General features: G+C 39.5%; 2 long non-coding RNA genes across 2 annotated transcripts in view; one reads left to right on the forward strand and one right to left on the reverse strand.

The window, feature by feature from the left end:
* LOC111928954 (uncharacterized) overlaps positions 1-19,419 on the reverse strand; it is a 55,732-nt gene that overhangs the window by 9,565 nt on the left and 26,748 nt on the right. The window lies entirely within an intron of this gene.
* On the forward strand, positions 9,689-10,901 carry LOC147653119 (uncharacterized). The gene is made up of 2 exons (XR_015287304.1): positions 9,689-9,764; positions 9,879-10,901. It is a non-coding gene; the product is annotated as an uncharacterized LOC147653119 (long non-coding RNA).

Below are 19,419 nucleotides of genomic sequence, written 5' to 3' on the forward strand. Positions count from 1 at the left end.
GGGGAATTAATTATCCATGCCACCCGTTCCTGAGCTTTCCAAAAAGAAAGAGATTAAACTATGGTTGTATTCTGTAATGTCAATACCTGCACTCCAAGAACTAGAGAGATTGCAAGTTATTTGGCTTAGCCCACCAATGGAAATGATGTTTGATTGCCACAGAGAAAATACATGCTGCATTTAGTAATTCATAGTCCTGATCATGCAAACCTATTCCTTTGAGTTGTGGTGAACTAGCCTGGGAAACCAGACATGGGAGTCATAAAATGGGCCTGGCAAAAAAAAAAAAAGTGGCCAAGTTGGAGTCACATCATATTTAGTTTGTGCTCTTCAAAATGAAGCAAGCATTTACCTGGTAGGAGTGATCAGTCTGACATGACTATAAGAATGCTAAATAGAAAAATTAATAAGCTATTAGCACTATGACCTCAGTTTTGTAAGAATTATAAGGAGGCACCTATGTTACACCAACTTTTGGCCTGTTTCCCTTTCTCAGGGCAGGCTAAAACTGGGAATAGAACTAGCTAAAAATGGGAATTGAGAAAATCTGACTCTGAGTATTTTTCAAAAATCTGAAGAAGAAGAATACACACAAGGACAATTTCATATTAAAGCACTGTAATGTTATTTTTTAATACTGCTCTACAGCTAAAGCAATGCATTTCCTCATGCCAAGCTCCCCTCTTGAGGAAACCTTTGGAAAGTGATTGAACCCAGCAGATTAAAATCTCAAGAATACAGGGAAGAACTACATGTGAACTAGATGTTCTTTATGGTCCCTTGCAACCCAAATCACTGTGTGATTCTACATTTTTGGCAGATATGCTTTGCAACATATCTGAAGCCTGTGATCTTTCTTGCTCTTCAGACTGTTCCTTGAAATGAACATCAAGGGATTTTTGAGGTCTTACCACTGGGATTCAGAGCCCCATGTGTCTCACAGCCTGTCTTAACCCTTTCTCTATTCTATTCTATTCTATTCTATTCTATTCTATTCTATTCTATTCTATTCTATTCTATTCTATTCTATTCTATTCTATTCTATTCTATTCTATTCTACTCTATTCCATTCCATTCCATTCCATTCCATTCCATTCCATTCCATTCCATTCCATTCCATTATATGCTATTCTATTTATTTTTTTTATAAATCTAATTAATATATTTATTCTATTTCTTTATTTTTATTCTTTATTCTTTATTCTTTATTCTACTACAACATGGCTTTCTAACATCTACATCATCTACTACACAAGAACAGTGGTTTTTGCCTAATGTCCTGAGTTTTATAATCCCCTCTGCTCAACTGGCCAAAAGACACATATTTTATTTAGAGTGAAAGTTTTCCTGTTCCTGTTCTTGCCTTCAGCTAATACTTAGACTAACACCACTTCGCAGTGACCATGGTGAGCCTGTATTATGGTCCATGTATTTTTTAAGAGGCTGACAAGGAACATCTGTCCAGGCAGGAAAAAAGCTGTGGAAAAAGTTACGGGGATTAAGTTTTCTGCATTTTACATTATAATGACATTTCCAATCACTTGAGAACCGCATGATTGCCTTTCATAGCTCCTGGGAATCTTGACTCAGTGAGTGAGAAATGTACTTTTAAATAATGGCACTCGTTCTAGACTTTCTCCTTAAGAATGCATTGGACCTTAATGAATCAGCTTCTTCATGCAATCCCAATCACTGTGTAAGGCTGCCTTTTGACACTACCTGTGTGCAAATCCTTAATGCATTATTCCCAGCAAACTGAACTCTTTTGATGAAAAGTCTACAGGTTGCTGTCATTGTCAGTAGCTCTCCTGGTAGGCAAGTTCACTGCCATTTCGGCTGGGCTTTTTATTTTGTTTATTTTTCCTGTTTATTCTGGGTTTTTTGCTTTCTGATGCTATATCATTACTAACCAACAGCAACCATATTCCTCCCAACATTGAGAAAAACAGCTCTTGAAACTGGAGCAAGGAGAGGAAACATGGCACTGGTCATTCAATCTGTCCTTTCTCTTGTACTTTAAAAGCATTAATTTACATTAACATGTGAAATTCCACAGGCAGCTCTGAGCCTTATTAGCCTTATGAATCTTATGGCTGACCATGGCTCTTGCTAGAGTTTGGGCTATGCAGCTGAAACACAAAGGTGAGCCTGACTTTGTATGATATCTGGAACAAAAGGACTCCTTCCTTTCCTTCCTGTCAGGGGGAACTGCCAGGAATAAGCTACTTTGAAAATTTAGTTGTCTAGAGGCTGAAACAAGGAGATAGCATTTTTGGATAATCTAACTCCAGTTATTACATCATGCTGGTACAAGAGGGGAGCAAAAAGCAAAACAACTCATTAGCATTTAAACCAGCTATAAAATCACAGAAATGCAAGGTATAGTCTTTGAAGTTTAACAAAAAACAACCGATTCCTACTTTTATTTCCTGTTGTTACACAGAAAATGCAAGTTGTATCGTTAATCTTGTTATACAAGACTGAAGTTTTATATGAGATTGTTTATATGAGATTGTTTCCCCACTGCACATTGCTGCTCCTGCACATTTCCCATCTTCCCAAGTAGTACTGGTGCCTCTGCACTGCTAAACCCATCAGACTACTGAGAACGAGGGTCTGGAACAAGGAATGATCTACTCTAATTACTTTTAGAAGCAATTGTACTTAAGAAGCATATGTATTTATTATGAATTGTTATGTTTCCCTTTATCCATACATAATGAATTTATTACAGTTGGGCAATTTAGTACACTCTTGTTTTCAATTTAATTGGATTCCTTTTAATGCCCATATTTAACCTTCAAGCTGAAAGGTTTGATATTCCTTTGAGAGTTGTATTTTTCTTTTTCCATATTGCACATTTTATGTCTCTGTTGTGAAAGTCTTGAATGCTCCAGGTGGTTATGAGGCTAAAAACCAACTAATTTATGCATGCAATAAGATAACTTATTATAAAAGCTTGTCAAAACATAGAACTAGAGTCAATGTATTTTTGAACTTTGAAAGCTACTTTCATGTGGAAAAGAGTTTTTAAATTTTAGCTGAATACAAAGTAATTTTTTTTAAAAAAGTCTGTTTTAAAGATGGGACATTCTACTAATTCTTTTTTCTAAAAAGAAATTGGTGATATTGACTTTCTAAAGACATGACTACAGCAGTTTGAGATAAAGCCAGAAATGTTTAGACCAAAAAATTAAGGGGAAGCAGAATTCTTAACAAAACTGAACTTTTTTTTTTTTTTCCAAAAATAATTACAATCAGGTATCAAATTATGATTATTTATTATTAAAATGACTATTTTTTCTTACACCTAAATATTTTTTAATCTCTTGAAATTTAGAATTTCTAGATTTAAAAGACACTGAATGGAACAATAAATTATTCCATTGTCCATGGATGCCTCCATTATGAATATATGTCTATACTGACAATTCCAGGAACTTATTCCAAAATCCTCAACCAACATTGCTGTTGCTGCTCAAGTCATTGGGAGCTGGTTTACCAAAGTACCTTGGCAAATGTGCTTCTTGGTGCTCTTGTTAGTGCAAAACTACATTGGATATTTCTGACATCTTCAGATTTGTCTACATAATTTGGTTGATGCATTAAAAAAATCACAAACACTTAAAGAATCTGGGATAAAAATTATGTTCATCTCATCTCTTTGGTGATTCTGTCATACTTCTATAGTTGTGTTTCAATATGAATATTAAATAATTTGGCTTTATTTAAGTTTTATTAGCCTCTAGATACAAGGGGCATGATATATTAAGACAATGGTCATAAAACTGTGTCAAAAGATTCATGAGATCTTGTTGATGCTGAGTTTCTTCTCTTTTCATGATCAACAGTAGAGCATTTCAGTCAGGCAATCTACCAGCTGTTTTCATATTTTCAGCAAGAGGTTTTCACAGAGCTGAAACTTTTAAGGGTTTAGGAGGCGGCAGGCCTATTCAGCTTTGCTGATATGTCATTAAATGCAAATGTCTACATTAGTACAGCATTAAAGTTCAAAATTCAAACACATAATTCATGAAAACTGAAAGCTAAAGTTCCCACACTGATGTTAAATCAATCGTACTGCTCAGATTATGTACGTTCAATTGTATATTGAATTGCAGAAACCAGGCAGTTGAATTAATATCTGCACACTCTGGCCAACTTCAGCACAGAGCCTTAGCAGCTGAATTAACCAGCCTTAACTCTTTGAAAAGTGAGCCTGGACCAAGGGGATGAGACACGTGGAAGAAGAATGCACAGATGTGTGAGAATACAGTTCACATCTGACTTTGAGGTTCTATCTTCTCTGAAAACTCAAAGAAATGTTCCTAATACATTTCTCCACATCTTTGTCAAAAGGTTTTGTCCTCCCTTCTGCTTAGACACAAAGCAGTTCAGACAAACAAACAAATAAACAAGTTTGTAGCAACAAAGTGCCCGAGAGATGCGTTTTGAAACAGGAATTTTATTTCCTTGGTGTAGAGCTGGCAACCTGAGCCTGTCTAAGCATTTCAGTACATGACCTGTGCTAGGGCCTGAGGCCACTGGCCATGCTCCTTCAATCTAAAGGACAAACTGACTTCTGCTGCTAACTTAAATCACAACAGAAAGCAGCTAAAGAGTTAGGGTCCTGTCATCATAGGGATGATGACAATAGCAATGCTATTTTGAGTAGGCCAGTTTCCCACCCTTTCATGTCTATTTATTATTTCTGCTTTCTTTGTCTTCCAGTTCTGGAGCCTACTCTAAAATTCACACACTGTGAGTTCTAGACATAAACAAGAAAAAAATACAATAGTTTATTTCATTACCAGAAATTGGCACTTTTGGTGGGAAGACTAATAAAACTTGAGTCAACCAGAAGATTCAGTCTTTTGCTTAGATACTGTGCAAAAGTCTTCTAGGCTTTTGAATTGTACCGAGGATTTACTAGTGAGCCTATTACACACCACACACACTCGCCCTTCCCCACCCACTTACAGCCTCAAAGAATTGAGTGCCACATCAGCAAGGATATTCATAAAGCATTTAGTACTTGCAGGACTTGAGCTGTATAGGATAAGGAGGAAAAAAAGCAACAACCCAACCAAAAACAACAAAAAACCAAACCAGACAAACCTGCAGTGTAATATTACCCAAGAGATGGTGATGTCAGCCTGTTTAGCTTCTTGCACAATTTTATAAGTGAACATTTTTGTTCTTGTAAAATGGAGTGAATTGTTTTCTGGATTGCATATGGCCCATCCATTTCTTATAAAGTAAGGATTTCATTTTTTGGTCTGATTTCTGATTATTCAGGCTTTGCTTTAAGCTGCATAAATCCAAGTACTGTTCTGGTTTGATAAATTCCTATTTCACTTCACCTTCACTGGATGGAGCCTTTCTGGAAAAGTATTTTACATTATGGAACATTAAACAAATGTCAAAGTGATAACTGATACACATATCACATATTATCAAAATGAAATATCAATTTTTTATACATCCAAGTAGCTCTAGATTTTGTTTTGCAAACTGTTTCTTATTTTTAGGTGAAATCTTTCCCCCCAGATTCAAAATACCATAAATTCCTGCAGAAAAGACATGTAGCAACTCTATGTTTTTCAACTGACTGACTTAAAATAGGTTAAAACAATGAATTGTGTGAATAAGGCTGCTAGTTGACAATTTAAATGTAATATATTTAACTTGCAATTTTCTACTGAAGTTTTTAAATTTTCTGTTTGGTTACCCAAGCAAATTTAAGTATGCTACACTACTGCTATCAAAATTGTGGCCAGTGTTCATATTTCCAGTGTCAAATGAGGCCCAGTGTAGGCTGTAGCTTTCTTCTCTTGAATGTTTTGGGATTTTTAACTTAAAAGCAAATTTGTTTTGCTTTTGGCCTGTTTAGAGTTTGCTTTTCACTATTTCAAAGCCCCTTGGAAAAGCACATACGTTAGCATGGGTGTAAATATAATTTTGCACTTTCAGGTGCATTTTCCAAAGCCAATATCTGGGTATTTGCCCCAGGACTGGGATAATACTCTGCAATTTGGCTGTTAAGCTATGGTGAGGACAGTCCTTCCAGCCCTGGGTGTCCAAGGGGGAGCTGCAAGAGGTGTGACACCCTCAGTGTTGCTGGAGGCTGGCGGGGGTGGCGACCCGAAAAATGACCACAACCCCATCTCAAGATACAGGAGAGTTCACTAATGTCACAAAACCATAATCACGGAGGATAATTTTATAAAGCAATTATAATGCCCTGCACAGCTTGGATTGAGCTGTGCAGGATGTCTTGTTACTCTCTCCTTGCCCCTTTCTTCTTCAAGCCATAGTGAAGGATGTAAGAGGAAGTCAAAGTACTTAATTTCATAGAGCAGCGCACTCCTTCCTACCTCCAGCTCAAGCTCCAAAGAGTTTCAAAGAGTCAGAAAAGCAGGAAAATCAAACATCTTAAAAGAAATCACATGCTTGTTGAGTGGCCATCTTACACAGCCTGTTTACATGTGATACCCCACCAAGAAGAAACTGATATTGTTACAGAGGATGGCAAACAAAAAAATAAAACCAAAGACAACCCAAAAATAAAACCAAAATAAAACCAAAAATACCCAGCCAACTAAATAATAAAACCCCAACCAAGACAAACCCAGAGCTCAGGATTTGGAAAATACTTGAAAATTTTCTGCCTGAGGGCATGAATCTGTGCCTAATTAATGGGGAAATTCTTCCTAGGTACAAATTATCCTCTAACACTTTTGCTCTGCATTTTCTTCTATTGTCATCATTTCCATCCTATTTTGGATGCCCCCTGGGCATACAGGACAAGCAAACAGTTTAATCTAAAGTGGTAGATTACAGCATTATTTCTGTTAAAATCCTTCCAGTTTCCTAAATAATCTGTATGTTTTTCTGCACCTTGATGCATCCAAGATGGCAATTTTCACGCACAGGTTTCTGCATATCCCTGTCTCATGGAGGCCCATACAACCTCGGAGTTCTCAGGGTTATATAAAAATAGCAGCCTCACACAGATGTGGGGTATACATTTCAGGAGGTCACTTTCTGAAGACAGACAATGAATGTTGAATGAGGAATAAACAAATACTTGAGCAAAGCAGCACATTTAGGACTTCACAAAAATACGGACAGTAAAACCCCCTAAGCTCCTCCAGGAGGTATTTATAGACAATTTAGGCAGGAACACTCTTCTGGTTTGCATTCAAGTTCAACAGCAGCATTCCATAAATAGGCTATACAGACAAAAGAAAAGCATAGCTGAAGCCTAAAGATAGAAAGCTGTTCTTTCAGAGTTGCAGATTTATCATTAGCTCAGTTACAGTAAACCTTATTTGGGTGACTTGCAGTGGCAGAGAGGTGACAAAGGCAAACTCCTTGGTGTTCAGTGTCTTCAGAGCACTCATATAGGTAACACACTTCTATTCTGTACTTTCTGCCTTGTTTATTGAATTTTTAAAAACTAGATGCTGTTAAAGATACGTTTAATTCTTTTGCTAGAAAATATCATAAAAAGAAGTGCTCTGCATTAAGACACAACCAGCTCCGCATTAAGACACAAATCACACAGGCTCAACAGGGCATATCCTCCTTTCAGTTCTAGCAGCATTAATGTGGCATACAAGAGTTAATTCAATTAACTTCATATTTGTAAATAAAAGAACATGTGTTGGCCCAAATACCCATAGAACCTCTGCAGAGTAATGTCAGTGGTCTCATCAAGGCAGGTTGCATAATTATGTTGTGGTGGATTGACCTTGGGTGGCTGCCAGGTGCCCACCAAGCTGCTCTATCACTCAGCTTCCTCAGTTAGACAGAGAGGACAAAATATGACAAAAATCTTGTGGGTTGAATTAAGGATGGGGAGACCACCTGGCAATCACTGTCATGGGCACAACAGATTCTGGCAAAATTAATTTCTCCAAGCTCACCGATGAGCTCTGCTTTGGGGCTAGCACTGGGGCCTTCTTGGAGGTATCTGGAATTTTCTGACATGGGGACAGCTCCTGATATCTTCTCACAGAAACCACCCCTGCAGCTCTCCTGCTACGAAAATCTTGCCATGCAAACCTAATAAACACATGAAGATCCAGCAGGTCCCAGCTGAAAACAAATCTCCAACTTACATCAGAAATAATAATTTGAATTTCTTATGCTACCTGGATAAATGGCTAGTATGTTTAGTGGGGAGGGTTAGGGGGACCCCAGGCATTGAGTTGTGCATTTTTCAGAAGATGTCCCGGACACAAGCTTAGTGAGTGTCAGGCAGGGCCTGGAAAGGAGCAAATTGAAGTGTCAGATGGGTCTGGTGCTGGAGGTAGTTCTCTGGTGTGTGAAGGACTTGGACTTAAGTCCTTAATCTTCCACAAGCAGTCCAGTGTGACCTTAGGCAAGCCTTAGTTGTCCATCTGGAATATAGGATGCATGATGCTTCTCTGCTTGATAATGGTGCACTGAGAATTGTTGCATTAAAGGTCAGGCACGTGACACTAAGGTAAAAGGAAACCTAAATATAGAAGACTGAAAATACTGAAGATAAGGAAGAGTTTGCCTGTAGTGTATTTCCTCACAAATGCAAGAGTTAGAGCAAGATTTGATCTAAGATCTATTCTAGAAGATAGTACATAGCAATGGGGATGATTTGTGTTGCAGAAGTGATGCAGCAGATGGTGACATGAGACAAAAAGGTGTTATTATATCGGTGATTTTTCTTCAGATTCTAACTCTTTTAAAAAAAACTTTATCTATGCATATATCAGAGTGTTAGAAAAGAAATACAAAAGAATGGAGAATACTGCAAAACAAATGCATTTAACCAAATGATACCAAATAGCGAATAGAATATAGGATAACCCTATGTGTGTTTTATTAAAGCAGATTGCCAACTGAAAAATAGCCTTCATTAATAAGATATTGTCAAAAGGTCAATAAAATGTCTCCTGCTTGGGAATCCTGAGTGTGCACACTGAAACCAGTGTATCTTTGTACAAAAATCAGTGCTGAAAAACACATTAAAATCTGAGACGCGTGGAAAAGTGCCTAAACTTTAGTCCATGACATTCCTTATAGCACCTAGGTCCATTTCTCTCCGTCATACTCCATAGAGCTGTAAAACAGCTACTGCACATGTGTCTCACAAGAAAGGTTGAGAGAAGTCAAATAGCTATGGACTTTGTGGGGAAAGGCACTTTGTTCATACCAGAATAAATTTTCTTTTAGAGCCTTCCTAATTTAAGGCTTCCTACTCTTTTTTCCTGAAGGTGAAAGCTTGCCTTTCTTGGAATCAATGAGAGTCTTTCGATGAATTTTAGTGACAATGGGATTTTGGCTTCAATGTATCTGCATTATTATTCTTTGTTGCTCATTCAGATAACACTGAGCACAAACCTGGGTATCCTAAGTTCCAGAAATGAAAATCAAATTTAAAAACCCAACAGATACTGTAACCCAATCATACAGATCAGCCACTAGCCCTCGGATGGGACACAGTACCTGAGGGAAAACCAGATGCAAGTATCAGCAGCTGCCCCTGAGCTGCCCTTACTTAGGTGGGCTGGAAGGCTGAGCTGCAAACATCCTGACTCTTACTCACAGCTGCCTTCAATCCTGATACTCCCCCTTCTGCTGCAGTCTTGATCTAATTAAACTGTCATCACACAGTTAAAGTAATGCTTCCTGGGCATTTTATGGAGCTTGGATGAAGTGGAAAAGGGGAAAATGAAGGATTCATTGAGTCCATGACACAAGGAATCAACACAAGACGCGTTGGTATCTAATCCCCCCATAAAGTTAAAATAGATTTAGAATGAGATAAGGGAAGGAGGGGGAAAAAAGGGATGTTTTTCATGATGAGTTAATTGCCTGACCTGTTTTCACAGGGGGTCACGGTCAAGCTTGAAATCATAGCTTTGAACATTTTTGTGCTTAACAAGGAAGAACTGTACCAGCTCACAGAGAGAAGAACTGTGAGCTTTGGTCCCAGCAGTGCCACAGGGGCTGTTTACCTTGTGGGGCACTAGGAGTGAGAGGTTTCCTTTGAAGAGATGAGTGCACAGAGGAGCCATGGCAATGCTCTCTTCCCAGACTCTCCTGTACCTCCGCCACTACAAAGGATATACACTAAGACAGCTTGCTTCCATGATTCCAGAAGGAATCCATAAGGAAACTGAGACTTTACATCTTTTCCCCTTGACTGCATTGCTTTCCCCCCAGCTACCTGTAACTGCCTTAATTTTTTTCTGACCTTGTGCAAGGAATTTGTGTGCAAACACCTCAGAGTCAGCCAAAACCTAAACTACATGATTTCCTTTTTTCCTATCCCAGTGGCTTCTTTTATGTTTTTTAGAGTTTTTGTTTGCTTGTTTGTTTGTTTTTTGATTTGCTCTGTGTGTGTGTGGGGGTGGTGGCTTTTGTTTTTTGGTTTGGGTTTTTTTTTACGATTTCAAGGATTCAAGCTGTTTCCAGTGCTTAGTATGTAGGTTCCAAGAGCCAGTTCTCAGCACTCAATAACTCCACATCTTTTATTTTCAATTGTGGCCTCCAGTTCATTTCAGCACACCACACAGTATTTGTACTATGTGTTAGTACAGTAGGAAGGACCCAGCAGTCACATGGCAGAAAAACAAGCCTTGAAACCACATTTTCACAAAGCTTTTTTCAGGACCCCGAGGGTTTTCTAATTGTGCAGGTAGCAAATATCTGCCATTACACTGCATGCTACAGGGCTTATTTCTGCTAAAGGCCCAACATCTCCTGAAGGAAGTGGGGAGCTGATGGTGCTTAATTAAGCCTCTAGCTTGTGTTTTGCGTGTAGCAAAACTCCCTGTTGCAAAACCGGCTTTCCTCTGCTTCATCTATGGTACCAGACATAACCGGAACTGTGTGGCAGCAAAACACGTGCAGCACAGGAGAAATGGCCAGCTCCTGTGGATAAGGATAGGGCTTCACTGTGCATGTAACGTGATGTGCCCTGAATAATCCCTTGTGCATATGCCATGGATGAAGAGAAGTTTCTGAAGGATCATCACACATCTTCAGACCCTCTGTTGAACTAATGGCTGCTGCTCTGATTACTGTGGTGATACTGGGTTTTTTTTACATCTCAGAGTGTTATTAATAACTGTTTATTTTCTAGGTGGTAGCTCCATGGAGGTTTTAAACATGCAAAACACCATAGCTCAAGGGTGCTCCCTCAAGTGTCTCACCCAACACCACACTTGTGACGACTCAGGCTCTAAATGGCTGCAAATAAAAGCACCGGGAGAGAAGGAAAACGGAAAAGCAGGCCCTCTCCCATTCATGGGAACAAAGGTATTTTCTGCCAGATACTTTTGTAAGAGCCGAAGCGATCCCTCGCGGATCAAACAGAATACATCTTTAGGGAATTCTAAATGCACTCGTGTATTCGCTTTCAGCCTTGGTGTGATGGTGGCGGCCGAGCCATCACAATAAGCTACCCATTGTTAGCCACCACTCAATCATCAGAGCCACCTGAGGTGCCTGTGTGTAGCCTTTTAGTTCTCACTGCTGCGATGTCTTGTTACTTAAAAGAAAGCCACTGAAGGGAATATGACTGCCAGAAGAATAGCACACTCGTGCTTCTATTCCAATTACCACGGCACACACAAAAAAATAATATTGTATTAAGAAAAGCAAGAATTAAAAACCTAATAACATGAAGAACAAGCTGGAACATATCCAACAAAACATTTTTCTGTCAGAAGATAAGGCTTAGCTAAAACTAGAATACACTTTGGAAACGTGTCAATCCTGATAACATTTTTCTCAGAGGATGGTTAACTCTGCGATAATTGTTGGAATTGAAATAGCATGGATTTTTTTCTATGCTCTGTTCCTATTGATTTTGAAAGTTGATTCAGCCTGTGTGCATGCCTCTCGTATGAAATGCTCCTGGATTACTGTTGTTGGACATAAATACAAACGTAGCCTAGCTTCCCCATGTGCTCTTCCATTAATTATTCTGCTCCACTGCTTTGCACCTTGTATACGTATTTAGGCTGAAATAATTTAGTAACAAACAGATCACTCTGAAATTAGGGAGGAGCAAATCAAAGCAGAGCCTGCTCCCTGGAAACCGATCCAAAGATACCTTAACCTAATGGTAAGTTTTAAACTTTTGTTCTGTATTTGTTATGGGTGTGATTTTTAATTGCACCTTTTTTTCTTTTTCTGTCACTCAGAGAAACAGGAGCTGTTTGAAAAACTTGAAAAAGTATTCCTTCCTTGCTGCTTCAAATAAATGAAAGTCTAAACTTTCGGCATGGATATTCTTTATGGCAATCTTTTTTAAAAATTAAAGCTATGAAAATGATGCAGGGACAGAAAATATTTGGCTCATTCAATGTCTTTGAGTAAGATGTGGTATAGTTTTTCAGTTCACTCTGACATACACATTTTGTGGAGGAGTATGGTCTTTATTCAGCCAAAAGTCTCAAAAAAACCCAAAAAAAACCAAGCAAGCAAGAAAAAGTCATGTTTAAGACAGAAATTTACCTAAATATAAGAGCACTAATGGTTTTGGTATTACTGTAACAGGAGGGGATTTGTGTTGATGCAGCGAGATTGCTCTACAGGAAAATCTGATCCTATCTTTAATGTTCCTATTTAGTAAGCACATGAAGTAATATTCTGAATATGCATCTAATGGCTTTTATTACCTTTTAGAAACTAATTAGAAAATAAGCACTACATGGAATTAGGCAGTCATAACTAAGCTGGTGAAAGGCAGGTATGCACTAATTGTAACCAGAAAATTGATGCCCTGTCTTCCAACACTGAGATTTTTCCTTCTGTTGCGCTTTGGGCTTGTCTATTTTAGCCTGAGCAGTGCCATCTATCAGCACCAATCCTACCTTGAGTGAGGAGGCCCAACCTCCAAGCAGAAAAGCTTCCAGTTTCCAAGCCACACAGCGGCCTTGGTGCAGCACATCCCTGGGCCAATTCACAGGACTAAACGCAAGAGAGTGGAAACGGCCCTTAGCAGCAGAATTAAACATGTTCTAGCTGCTCAAGAAGCCTTGCACACTGCTTGCTATTGAGAGAAAATTGCATGCCGTCCACGGGAATCACCCCCAAATTCATCAAAGGGTAATTATTACTAAATCCTATTTATATTAATGATTATATTAATAATTACACGTTATTAATGTCTACACACTAATTGCCTGATAATTAATCGAAATAATAGATGTGAATTGTTCTATATTATTTAAATAAATTATTACATATGACTTAAAGAAGCAAATATTGAGAAAACATTTGAAAGCCCTGGACACCAGCAGCCGATGCCGTTCTCTGTGTGGCTTCAGCGGCAGGAGCTGGCTGTCCAAAGGCTGTTTTGTTGCTGGGGATTGCTGTGCATGGCTCAGTGGCACACTAACCCACGCTGCCCCGCCGCTGGGAGTGGGGAAGCCTTTCTGCCAGCCTCTGCCAGTGTGTCCACAGTGCTCCCTGTGCTCCCTCTACTGGACAATGCCTTGGAGCGCCTGGAAATCCGCACCGAGTCCAAACCTGGCCTCGCTGCCAAAAAAAGGCACACGTTAAAACACCTGCCTTTAAATTCACAGGGAAGTTTGCCGAAACATTGCTGGTGAGGAGAGAGAAAATTGCCCGCTAGCAGCAGACACACGGGTAAAGGAAACTCTTGTCGAGTTCTCAACTAGCAAAAACAAAGGGAAAAGGAGAGCCTCCGGGAACAGCTGCTGCTCAGATTCTGTTTGCACGGCTCTGGGGGTAGCTTTAAACATTCCTGCTATCTTCATTAGCAGGAGTATGCAAAGTACAGCCCACTCCTTCTTTGCAGGGGATGTAAAGGGGATGAGTTTAGGCAGAAAAGCTACCTGGGAAACTCGGAAAAAAGAGGATGGATGGGGAAGTGGAGAAGGGTCCCTCTCCTCCCTGTCAAATTCCTTCCCAAGCTGTAACTGACAACAGGACCCAGAAATTTGCTTGTGAATAGCAGAGCTGTAACCTGCCTGCTAACATTAGAGACAAGAGTAAGATGATAAAGGTGACCTAACTTAAAAGTGAATGCAGGTGTAAGACGGTAGGTAGGGAGCCACTGAAACTCTTCCCAGGTTGTTATGATAGAAACAGTGCTACTTAGAGTAAAAATAATGCTTTAAAATGTCTCATAATCTGGTGTATAGTTAGTATTTGCAGCATCCCTGCTAGATGGAAAGCTGTTAGCAGTCCAGGTCTACAGAAGAGAAAACTGAGGCAGGAATATTGAGAGGCTTGTGCTGTGATTTGTGATTTCAGACATCCTCATCTGCTGCGACCTTTCAATAAAACCAGGTGATGGCTCATTGTGTCTCTGTTTACGAGGGCTACAGTGTTTTCCAAAATGCTAAGGCCACATGGTAGTGAGTGCCCTTTGTCCAGCAGTTTAGGACATGGCATTATTACAAAGACTCACTGCCCTTTAAAACAAGGTAGCACTAAAACAATGCCAACAGTTTTAAGTGGAAGTCAAAGCCTCACAGCCTCCCTGTAACCCATGTCCCTGCTCAAGCATTGCAGTCCATCTGTTCCATCAACCACATGTTAATGGGAGAAACCAGGACACATTAAGGACAAGCTGACATTTCCAATTCAGAATTTCCTCTCTGGTGTTTAAGATGTCTTTGGTGCCCTGGTAATCTTGAAATTAGACAGGAACTATCACAAATTCTTTCCTCATTTTCCAATCAAATTTAGCCATAAATATTACAGTGTTTCATTTTGGATCTGTGAGCTGTGGTGTGTACAAAACTTAAACTGAGTGATTTTTGAGTCAAAAGCTCATCCTCAAATAGTTTCTGTGGGACAGCAGACCAGAAGACTCACAGTAATCTGTATATTCAAACCTCACTTTCAGAGGGACACAGAACCATGGGCTCACGGGGGTCCACTGAGACTTCCATAAGACCCAGTTCTGGCCCTGCAGCTGTGCTCCTTCACATCCACCCTGCTGTCTTTATAAAGTCAGAGTCAGTCCCAGACCCTATTTTAATAGTTATAGACAGAAAATACACAGAGGCTATTATTGTCTCTACTACAGCCACAAAGGAGACTCAAATAATGAAATCAAAACCACAGCCTAAAGTGAAACGGACACACTGAAGAGAACCTTCAGTGTGTAGGGGCAGAAGGGTGGGTGGAAATGGGAACAGCAAAAAAAATGCTGTGAGTCTCCACAGCAAAATGAGAGTATCACTGGGTGGCAGTGGCTACAATGGCTGATAGGTGCAAGGGGATGGAGAGAGATGTATTCTCCCAGAGCCACCATCAGATTCATCCCTCATCACCTCGTGGCTGTGCCTAGTCTGTCTGGTGGGTTTTGCAGTCTTGCTGCAGGCTTTTTTACAGGACAAAATCTGCTTCAAAAGCAGGACCCAGTCCTAAACTCTCTCAGAAGGGGTGTGGGAGGCAGATGCCCACTCTCCCTCATCACTTAAAGATGTTGCTCCTTGGGTCCCCAGGGGCACTCAAGAGGAGGCTTTCTCTAAAGGCCTCTCCCTGGAACTGATCATGATATAGAACTGTGCTCCTTCATCGCTCTTCTCCCATTTAACTGAACTTCCCTAATCTGGCCACACAAGGGAAAAAAAAAGTAATCTCTTTAATCATTGTGATGGTTGTGGCACAGTGTGATTATAAGGCAGGATATGGATGTCACAGATATTGTAGGAGACCCACATATATCTTGCGAACAAGATGACACCAATAAAATTTATAAGCATGAAAATCCTGTCTCTGAAAGCCTCACTCTCACCTTCCAATAATTCAGTGGAACTCCAGGCTGTGTGTGTAGTAGAGGTTATGGAGTAAAGGCTTTGTACCACAGGAGTGGATGAAGACAGAAGCTGTACAGGCAGTTAAATGTGCCTGGACAATCTCCTTGAGAGATCCAGTTTGCGATTTACTTGATTTACAAGAAACTGGAGACAGCCCACAGTAGTGATTTACAAGATTTTTAGAAGATTGATAAAGCTACAGTATTCTGGGCTATTGAACACAGCAGCAGTTTTTGTCCCAGACAGAGGATTACAAGTAGGTTTTAATGAGTTGTTTAAACATTTCAGTATTTTATTCTTTTTATGCACATAATCAAATGAGGAAATAAAAGACAAATACAAAGCAATCTTAAAAATAAAGAAACAATATGAAAGGGAAAGTAAATTATAGAGAAAGAAATTATACAGCAAAAAATAATGGCTAGAACAAAGTGATTCCCATACAACAGATAAATTATCTAGTGTATTTCATCTCTTTGTACTTGCAGACTATCTGTGAGTAGATCATGACTTCTTCAGAGCTAATAACACTTAGAGCTCCACTAATGAATTACTGATCACTTTCTAAGCCTCATAACTTGACCTCTTTTTTTTTTTCCCTCCTTTTTTTTCCTCTGTGCATGGAAAGTATTTGCTCTTTCAACTGCAATCCAAGAGCTCCCAAAACTCACTGCAACATGGTTTTCTGCATCTTGTAAGCATCTGTTGTAATGTCTGTGGGCACAAAGTTGCCAAAGCCTTGTCTAATGCTTCTGCATCTGAGAGCACTCTGGCTTTGGTAGCCAAATAAACATGAGTTGTAACTGGGGCTTTTCACACACGCAGGTTGTTTTTGGTGGCTCCCTCCTGAGCCGTAGCTGTGCTGACTGACAGAGTGTCAGCTCATCCCCAAATCACCTTTTAAGAGACATTTCCAGTGACACCAGTTGCCTCTTTCCACAGGCACTGTAGAAAATGAAAATTCTGCCACCTGCCAGATTTGCTTAAGAGCAGTCAAGAAGGTCCAGAAATTTTGGAGAGAAAGAGAACACAGATGAACTGCATGGCTGCCTAGCCTTTCTTTCTACAGGAAAGTATAATAATAAAGAAATTATCAAATTATCATTATCATTAACCACTTGCAAAGGAATACTTAAAAGGAGGCAGCTGAAACACAGGCATTGCATGAAAATGTTCTCCTCTATCTGGAATGATAATCAAATAAAGCTTCCCATAACTTCAGTGGAAGTGAGTTGGCAAGGCAGGCTGAGTGTGTCCCTTGGTACAGCACAAGATGCAATTACACCATGCAGTAAAACTGGTAGAGATGAAAACCAAATATTTTCCTCACCCCAATATTAACTTGAGTATGAAAAGCTGTGGTGTATTTTTGTTCTCTAGATATAATAATTTAAGAAACTACTGCAAAACATTGTCAAAAAGACTTCTTTTTCCCCCCAGCTGATCTACTACAATATTGTAGAACTCTTATTTGGTGCCTTTCTATAATGCCATGTGGATTCAGTGATTTATCTCTGTTACCTAAGAAGACAATGTTTTAGCTCCCACTATCATAGCAGTCTTGAGCTGTCTTTTTGCCTAATTGGCCACTGATCTTATAACCATTCTTTCTGCCAATCGTGCTCTGCTCCACTGATTTCAATACAGCTCTGCTAGGGCACAGAAGTATGGGTTAATAGCCCCAGCTGCAGGATTAGAGTTTATAGGGCTCTCATATGGAGGCAGTTGAAAAACACCAATTATTTTTCATAGGAATGTTTTTCATCTTAAAAAACACCAGTGAAAACAGCCTTCTTTGTTACCAATGAAAAATGAAACTGAAAACAGAAAAGACTGACCAAAGCAATAAAAAAGTGCATTCTCCCCTATCTTGTTTTTCTGTGAGATGTTTCCAAAAAACGGGGAAACAAGAATGATACCTTTCCAGTGAAAGCCCATTTCACACAGAAAGTCTTTTTTTGAGTGAAAATTTGCCAGTTAGCTTCTCTAAAGAAGGCCACAGGACAGCTGTAGGGCACAAAGGATCTGGACCATAGTTACATTCAGCAGTGCAACCAGTAATCCCTTTAGCTCTGCACTTACTAAACCACACTGCAGTGCTACAGCTATGGAAAGCCCTTGAGGAAAGCAATAGCTCCTAAAATACCTCTCATGTCATGTGAGTCTTTTTTTGGCAGCCTCTCATTAAGACCTGCTCAAGCCCTTTCTTGCTTGGGTTGCAGGTTTGGGAGAGATCATAGTCAATACTTGCTCCAATTTGATTGGAAGACTATCAGGCTCAAAGTAATTCTTTCAGTGACACTCTCAAACCTTTGAGATCAAAGGTGCTGACTGAAGTTGGTTTTCACATCGAGATTACAACATTATTTGATTTCATAGCAGTGTAGTCCCCAGAGAAGACATGAGTTGATTATGCAGTAGTTCCAGGAGTGCCTCAAATCTCCCAGGGAGAGATGAATTCCGTAAAACCAATTTTAAAGAAAGGACAATTGACCCTGGTGGCATTTTTTTGTTGGTGGTGTGTTGTTTTCTTTTTTAGGAAAACTGCAAGTCCTATTAAGAAGCTGTGCAAATAATTGAGCCTGACAGCCCATGGTTCAATAAGCTCTCTGCTGGGGGTGGTGGGAAGCCTAGAAGTCAGCTGAGGGCAAGACTGTGGATCACAGACCCCAGATTCTCATTTGAAAGGTACAATGCTAAAACAGAGGCAGCTTATGAGACTCCAGGGAATGCCCTACAGAATATTGCTGCAGGTCTACAGACAAGTTCATGCCTCTTCATACAGTGTGGGGTAGAGGTGCAAATTTATGAGTGGAGGCAGCAAAGAATGGGACTTGGAGTTGTTTAATAACTACACCACAGCTTAGAAAGCCGTGTACAAACAGTGTCAGGACAAGTTAAAGACCAGCAAAGGATGTAGTCTAGCAATGAAGGTTTCCAACTGCTGTGTGGCAAAAATTACTGATACATACTTCCTCCTGTAAGGTTTTCCTTACCAGAGGAATGAAAATAACATTTCCCCAGCCTGTTGTCGTGCCATCCTGTGGGCACAACTTTCTCTGCAGAAAAAGGTGGGTAAGACAGAAAGACCATCTAGCCCACACTAGAACTTGTTTATGAGTCTATAGATCTCTTGGGCAGGCAGTCATACTTCACATTAACAGAGGCATTGCTGTTTAGAAATCTTTATTCTATTGCATTTAGAAATCCTTGTTTAAAAGCAAGTATGTAATAAATTTCTGCATTATTTCTGAAATGGATTTGATCATATATTGTTTTCAGAACATGAAGACAGATAGACATCTGTCTTGGAGGAGTAAAATGGCAGAAACAACTTCTTGAAGTTTAAAAGTCTGGTAAAATATCTAAAGAGGAAAAAAGTACCAAATGCATTGGTTATTGTTATTCAAGGGATAAGTGTTGTGTAACTATTCACAGTAATTGATGTTAAAAAAAAAAGGAACAATTTAAAATCTTTCTTAGATGCTGGGTCTAAAATTAAGTCATCAGCAAAGACTGCATGACAGAATCCCAGGTCATTTGGGTTGTGTGTGCAAAGAAATGACCAACTTTTCCATTCCAGCTTATAAACAGGAAAGAGATCTGTTTTCTCAAAGGATGG

This window comes from Cyanistes caeruleus, chromosome 5, assembly GCF_971803275.1.
Source record: "Cyanistes caeruleus chromosome 5, bCyaCae1.hap1.1, whole genome shotgun sequence".
NCBI lineage: Eukaryota > Metazoa > Chordata > Aves > Passeriformes > Paridae > Cyanistes > Cyanistes caeruleus.